Genomic DNA, 8,216 nt, shown 5'->3' with positions numbered 1-8,216 from the left:
TGCGATAAACCTTGTTAATAGCAAGGTTTATCTGCGATAAAAATCGCCGATGTGCGGCGATAATTTTTGTCTCTAAACAAGTTAGAGACAAAAATTATCGCTAGTTGTTGGTAATATGCCCCCTAGTTTTCAGGAAGCTGCTGACTGCTGCGAGGCCATTCTTGTGGAGTATCGATGCATACAATGAGGTTACATCAATTGCAACCATTGTTTGATCATTGTTCCAATTGATGCTCTGTAGTCTGTTCAAGAAGGCTGTAGTATCCTTAAGGTATGAGGGAAGTGACAATACATATTCAATCAGGAACACATCAATGTAATGTGAAGTTTTTTCAGGAGTGACCCCATGGAACTGACGATTTGCCTACCGGGGGGTTAGTGAGTGATTTGTTTAGGTAGAAAGTAAATCCTTGATGTTATCGGCTAATCCACCTTAAGATACATAAATTCCTCAAAGTTGATCAGTCAACTTTCTTTCCAGGTCAGCAGTTGCAAGTAATATTCTTTAGTCCATCGGTCCACAGGGTTCTTCTCCAATTTCTGATAGTGTTACTGATTCCTCAGTTGTCTGTACACCTCAGAGATGTATTGTTCTCGATCCTGTAGGACAATATTCCCGCCCTTATCGGCAGCCTTTATGATGATTTTTGGATTGTTCCTCAGATCCTTCAGTGCTTTTGCTCTCTTCGTGTAAGGTTCCATGACTGTTTTTGTATCTCTTCCTCATGGAAAGCTGGTTCATCTCTTCTACCACAATTTTGTGAAATAAATCAATTTTATTCCCTGGTGATTGTTACAGGCAGAATTTGGACTGGGATTTTAATTCATTTCTGTCGCGATCGCAGGCAAGCTATTCCTCCAGAGGGTCTCAGGTAACTTGTATGGGCCATCCTCCATTTCCAGCATCAGCCAGTACTAAAGTGATATTTCTTTCTTGAATACAACATTAGAAAACTGCTTATCCGCCAATTTGCCCACCTGATACTGCCAACCAACTTTGAATCTGTAAGTAGTTAAATCTGGAGAAACAAAGCCCTCATATCTCCTCACAATGCCCACAGCAAGTTAGCTTTCCACCCGGAAATAAGTCCTTCCACCTCTGCGGACCCATCTCATTTAATGGTTGAGCCAAAAAATCCCTGGACCAAAGTGGAGATTCCGGCGAGTCCCAAATCATAGCCATTTGGCTATAGTAAGGAATCTTCCAAGGTCTTCTAATTCTGAACCAAGTCTCTGCTATGTCTCTTATAACATTTAACTTGACCTTTTTTCAAAAAATTCGGATCAGCGAATTTGTACATAAAGCCTTTTTCATTACAATTTTGTTTCCTCAGCATAGCCTCAAACATTTTCCCAATCACCGTGTTTGTCGGAATATCCAAAGCATCCTGCTGTTTTTCAATAAAAAAGCCCATGAATAGTATTGTAAGTCCGGAACCGCTAAGCCTCCTTTAACAAGTCTTCTCCTAAGCTTCTTCCATGATAGGCGCGGTCCTTTGGATGCCCACAAAAAAGTACTAATCTCACTTTGCAATCTTGCAAACCAATCACTCTTAAACATCAGAGGGATTGTTTCAAATAAAACGGTTAACTTGGGCAACAGCATCATTTTAACCAAGTTTATCCCACCAAATATTGTGAGTGGCAAATGCGACCACCCTCGTAAGCTGGCAATTATCTCCTTTTTGATCTTAATAAAATTCACCTTAGTAAGGTCTGCAATATTCACTCCGAGATACCTCATCTCATTTCACATCTAATACCCTCAGTGTTCATATCCCAGGCCATAATTTCTGTTTTGTCTTGGTTAATGTCATATCCTGAAACAGACCCACATTGTTTAGTTAAGTCTAGAAGAGAGGTCATGGATTTTTGTAAATTAGGGGTATATATGATTATATCATCGCATTTAAACCAATCTTTCTGGACCAGCCTTCATACTCAAAAGGTAAAATATCCTTATCGGACCTTATCTTACACGCTAGGGGCTGTATAAATCGAATAAAAGAAGTCACAATGGACACCCTTGTCTGGTGCCTCGCATGATCAACACTGGCTGAGTTAGTGTCCCATTAACCAATACCCTAGAGGTAGGAGCTTGATATACTGCCCTACTTCCTTCAGAACGATCTAATCGATGATCCAATACTGTATTAAAATCACCCGCCATGATGATCTGTCCCAAAAAATTTAATAATTCCCTAGCCACATCATCTAGAAGTTCTATATCATCCTGATTCAGACCACAGTAACCCATCAGAATACAAACCTGCCCACAAACCTTTAATTTAATAATCAGCCAACTACCGACTACGCTGGCCGCTTTCCCTTCAAGCAAAATATTTAAACCATGCTTAATCAACACCGCGACCCCTTTAGTCACAGCTGTCTGAGGCGAGTAAATGGCATGAGCCAACCACCTCTGTGCCAAAAACAACTTCTTACTCTCCTCCCCTGTTAAATGAGTCTCTTGTAATATCATTATCTGGATAGCATTAATGGGGGGTTGGGAAAAACATGGCGGCCGCAAGCTAGCTCGCCGCGGTGCTCCGGAAGGAACTCCCGGTAGGATCGTTTCCCGCAATGCCGTAAGAGTGTCTTAGCAATGGATTCAACTACCTGAAAAATGATGATCTCCTGTGCTCCTTTGGAGAAGAGTGTAGTTTGCCGGTAACCTTGTTTTTTTTCACTGAGCTTTTTCCCTGCGCGGGATGCGGTATACCTCTCAGTGCAGCGGGCGCTACTGCGGAGTCCTCTCTCTGTGTCCATGGTTCTTGGGCCGGAGTGAAGACGGAGTCGAGGACGGAGACGGAGGACGCCGACCGGAGTTCAAAGGTAGCGGGTGTAGCGGGGGGTCCCGAGTCGTGCTTTGTGGCGCAGGCAAGTGGCTCTTGGGCAATTGTGATCTTCAGGACACCTGGAGGGCTGAGGAAATTCGGCCATTAAAAGTCTCGCCGACTCGAACAGAGAGCGGGTGCTTAACCCTCTCCTCTCCCTCTCCCAAAAATCTCCCAGAATCTCGGATCACTCCTGAACCCAGCCCCAGGATCTGCTCAGCCGCTGGAGCTAAGGAGAGGTAGGAAGCTAAGACGCTTAATCTCCCTTCGTGTGTTAGCATACGCAGGGAATGCTACACACACAATCGTAGCCCCCAGCTGCAAAGAAGGTTCACAAGATCAGCAACTTCACCTAGAGCATCCCGGTCTATTTGCCGCAGTGGAGGGGTCCTAGGTACATGAACCCGGTGATGGGAATCTTACAGATCTGTTTCAAACAGTAACTAAACCTACTCCCCTAGGTTGCACTCCCTGTGTTGAGGACAATTTACAGACTTCTCCTATTATAAATACTCCTAATACTCCCAATACCTCAAAGACCCCTAACACCTCACCTAATACTCCCAGAGGGGGGCTTAAATGAGGTCGAGGTCGGGGGCGAAAAAAGAAAACCGGAGTAAGCAAAGCCGGGGTCCCAGAGGGGTGTGCAGAGGTCGGAAAAGGGGTCAACACACCATCTAAGAAAAAATCTTCTTCATTTTTGAATACAGAACTTAAGTCTAAATACACTAACGTGAAGAGCAAAACTAAGGTGAAGGCTAAAGACTCTAAAACAGTGTTCCCCACAGGCTCAAGAATTACCCCTTCACTTTGCTCCTACTTCAAGGTCGTTCCTCAGATTTTACATCTCTCTGAAGAGATTGACGACACGGATATGGCATCGGTCCCAGAGGCCAGTTCCTCCTCTCATAGCCAACCTTTCGTGCCAGCTGATACACCGCCGCTGGGGGTGAAAGATGCAGCTGAGAAGAGCTCTAGCCAGATTATTGAAAATGTTGTAACTACCGGTCTATCAGGGGACTTGCAAGGTCCACATGATCTAGAAATAGAACAACAGCCTGCGCAGTCCGTGCAGCTTGCGCAATCTCCGCCACAATCTTCATCTGTGATAGTGCAGAGTTTACCCCTTGTCCGACCTACAGAGCTGGCCGAGGAGGCTGAAGAGATAGATATTCTTGAACTAGGAGGCGCATCTGGGGGTGTAGATATAGAAACTTCTTTTGCTCCTGCTCTACTTGATTCTAACTCATTACTGGTCCCTTCTTCTCCTTCTCCGATGATGGCGGCCTCCGTTCTGGAGATGTTTTTGGCCCTTACCCTGGGGATAAGAAAGGATTCGCGGAATCATCTGCTAATCAATTAGAGTTTAGAAACTATTGTGAAACGCTTGATAATAAAATTGAAGGGCTCACTATAAGAACCGGAGTGCTAAAGGAAACGGTTGGTGCGCACTCAATTTATTTGGACCAAGCGAAAGTGGACATTCAGAAACTTATAAGGGAAGATCTGGCTCTCAGCGAGAGGATGGAGACTCTTGAAAATAATGCAAGACGGGGGAACATTTGTATCCTGAATGTTCCTGAAGGATCTGAAGGGTCAGATTTTAAACAATACATTGTGTCTCTATTGAAGGAATCCCTGAGTTTAGAGCACACTCTTGAAGAATTGTCGGCTGACATTCAGAGGATTCACAGGGATCCCTTTAAACTGAACCCCCAGAGGTCCAAACCTCGTAAAATCTTAGTTAATTTTCACACTTACCTTTTAAAGGAGCGCATCCTAAATATGGCTTTGAAACAAAAGTCTTTGGCTGGGAAGGGTTTTACTTTTTTGATAAGATCAGACCTTTCTAGAGTTACACTTGAAAAGCAATGGGAATTTGAGGATGCCTTTAGAAAATTAGGTGCAACAGCTCAGCTCATGTTTCCGGCAGCCCTTAAAGTAATGTACAATAATAAGATGTTTAACATCAGGTCTGTACAAGCAGCTGATGAGCTACTAATGAAACTGGGCAAGGGGGCTCGTAAGGTATAACATCAGGTACCTATAATTCCACCTTACATATTTAAGGAGACCTCCCATTTAATTCTCTATTTTGATCTGGAAATCTAGATGTTGACGTAGCTTTTCTTTTCTTACTTAAGTGCACTAGTTAATATGATTACAGTCTTAGTTATTCTCCTCTTTCTTTTGAATTCTTTTTCACTCTTCATTTGTCATTTGAGAAGAAGGTGGGTGATCTTTCTTGCCGGAAGTCAACCGGTGGAGCACTATCTACTTGACATTGTTCCGGTTGGATATTGCAAGGGTTTTTCACGGGGGAGGGGCTCACACCGTGGGTGGGTGAGTGCTGAGGGTGGAAAAAATATAAAAAAGTCCTCAATAACCTAATTAGTAGTTTAAGGAATGGCAATTCACACATTATACACTATTGTTGTAAGGAAGTCATGAAGGTGATCATAAAAAACTTTTTTTGGTATAGTATTTTTAGTCTTCTTGGCTTACTAGATGAGAGATGAGTAGTGTTGGGTTCTTCTCCTGGAACGTCAACGGCCTCCGCACCAAGCCCCGAGCCAACAGAATCTTACAATATCTGAAGGACTTGGATGTGTAGGTCGTGGTATTGCAGGATACCTATTTAACTCGTAGTGAATTGATTGCACTCACCAAGAAGAATAGATGGATCGACTTTGTGGTCTCTACCACTCAAACATCTCACACTAGGGGGGTGGTGATTATTTTTAAAAAAGGAGCTAAAGCTAAGCTGGTTTTGCAGGCTGTAGATTCTTCTGGTAGATGGGCCATGGCGTCAGTCCTCATGGTTGGGTTTTTAGTTATAATCGTGGGCTATTATGGCCTGAACCAGGATGACTCTTCTTGTCTGGAAACCGTTTTTTCGCAGTTACTTTCCATTTCAGGCCCTATAATACTAGCCGCCGATTTTAACATCGTGTTGGATTCCGTCTTGGACAAGTCTCCTAATAATCGATCTTTGATTTTGTCCAAGACTAGATCCTTCCTATTGGACACTATGATGCAGTATGGGTTTGTTGATGTCTGGCGACAAAGGTCGGGACAACAACAAGGGGTTTCTTTTCGGAACCTCAAATATCATCACAAGTCAAGGATCGACTTTATTTTAATAAGTCAAAGACTGGTTGATTCTGTTTAACAATAGACAACCTCACGTCTCACCTTTCAGACCATTCTGCCGTTAAATTGGAATTAGGTCTCGGTATTAAGAAACCCCCGAGTACGTGGTCCTTTGATTTGTCTCTCCTTACCAATGATGAGGATATCTCATATCTTAAGTCGGAGACTCAGAACTTCTTTCTATTAAACAACGGATCTGCCTTAAATAGAATTATCTGGGACTCGTTTAAGGCTAGCTTGAGAGGGCTTATTACAGCTAAAATTGCCTATCGTAGGAAGCAATATAACAAAAAGATTTCTTCCATTGAAGCAGTAATGGCTCGTATTCAACACGACATTGATATCAATTGTACAGCTTCAGGGTCTATTTTAGATCCTCTTCATAATCAACTGTTGATTCTAAAAGGAAGCCTGGCTTCGATTTTAAATCTGAGGGTTCAACAAAGATGCGAAGCCAGTAAATTGGCACTTTTCGAATATAGTGAAGGCGCTGGTAAATTACTGGCTTGGAAGACCAAAGTAGATCAGGTCCGTAATAACATAGCATCTATAAAAGTAGGAAATAACAACTTTACTTCAGATGATGAAATTAGGAGGGTTTTTAGGAATTCTTCCAAGATATATATCAAGAAGATAAGGTATTTACTGCTGAGGCTATTAAGAGCCGGTTAAGTAACATCACTTTACCCTCTTTTTCCTTTGAACAATCGCAATATTTGGATAATCCCATTACAGAGGATGAGGTGAAATCTGCCATTAGGAAGGGTAAGAAGGGAAAGGCGTCCGGACCAGATGGGCTGCCAGCTGAGTTATTTAAACTCCTGGAGTCAGAAATCGTTCCCTTCCTCACTATTCTGTTTAATCAAATCCTTTTAAAAGGAATGCTCCCTCCGGTATCATGGGATAATGCCTCTATTACCCTTATTTTAAAACCGAGCAAACCTAAGGAGGCCTGTGGATCGTATAGGCTGATCTCTATTTTGAATGTGGACTATAAAATCTTCACCACAGTTCTATTTACTAGATTAGCCTCTATCGCGCCCTCTGTTCTACATTCGGATCAGAAAGGATTCCTGAAAGGGAGACAACTTTATGAATTAACTTATGATTTAATTGGCGCCATAGATATGGCAATAACCAATAATCTCCCATAGGCCGACCTCACGCTGGATGCAACCAAGGCTTTCGACAGGGTCAATTGGGAGTACCTGTCGGAAGCCTTGGCCAAGTTTGGTGTGGGGGAAAGGTTCCGTAGGGTGATAGGCCTGTTATACAGCAATCCATCTGCGTGCCTTCTTGTTAATGGTGACCTTTCGAACCCCTTTTCCATCTCTAGGGGAACCCGACAGGGATGCCCACTCTCTCCCTTGCTTTTTGATTTTTACATTGAGCCCATCGCGCAACATCTAAGGGAGGAGGTGACCATCAAACCTTTTTCCTATCAAGGTTGGATGAGGAAGGTAGCATTATACGCCGACAACGTGCCTATTTTAACATCAGAGGTCACCACTGCTCTCCCGGCTATCTTGAAATTGGCCCATGCCTTTGGACAAGTGTTGGGATATGAGAATAATGCATCAAGACTGAAATGCTTGTATGGAATGATGAGGACTCAGTAACAGAACTTCAAGCAGGCATTTCAATGCGATACCTAGGCTTGACGATAGTGAAGGACATTAATAAACTTGTCCAAGTCAACTTATCTACAGTTGTCAAAGATTATTGTAAGCTTCTCCAATCATGGTCGCATTTGCCCCTTTCATTACTAGGTAGAGCCAATCTCATTAAAATGTCGATCCTGCCTAAAATTTCTTTTTTATTTAATACCATTCCTTTATACTTTGTTAAAACTACTTTAGCCAAGTTCCAGTCTAATATCTCATCCTTTATCTGGAATAACCATCTTCCACGGACCGCCTGGAAAAAACTAAGACGGCAACGAGATAAAGGTGGCTTGGCAGCTCCAGACCTAAAGATCTATGCTTGGGCCTTTCAATTATCCCATTCACGAATGCTGTTGAAGGGTCCCTTATTCTCGGGGGTGGGTCCTATGTATGCAGCTATGTTGGATGGGGAAAGAATTAATCGTTCGGGTTTTCTTTTTAAATTTGGTAATCCGAAGTTTAAAAAAAAAATTAAACTGAAGACTCTACAAGGTCTTGCCAGAACGTGGTCTGAAGTCATGAAATCCATAAAACTAAATTACTTTTGTGAAAAAACTCTGCT

This window comes from Lissotriton vulgaris, chromosome 4_1 (genome assembly GCF_964263255.1).
Source record: "Lissotriton vulgaris chromosome 4_1, aLisVul1.2, whole genome shotgun sequence".
Taxonomy (NCBI): domain Eukaryota; kingdom Metazoa; phylum Chordata; class Amphibia; order Caudata; family Salamandridae; genus Lissotriton; species Lissotriton vulgaris.
The sequence above is the reverse complement of the archived record's forward strand: the minus strand, read 5'-3'. Positions refer to the sequence as shown.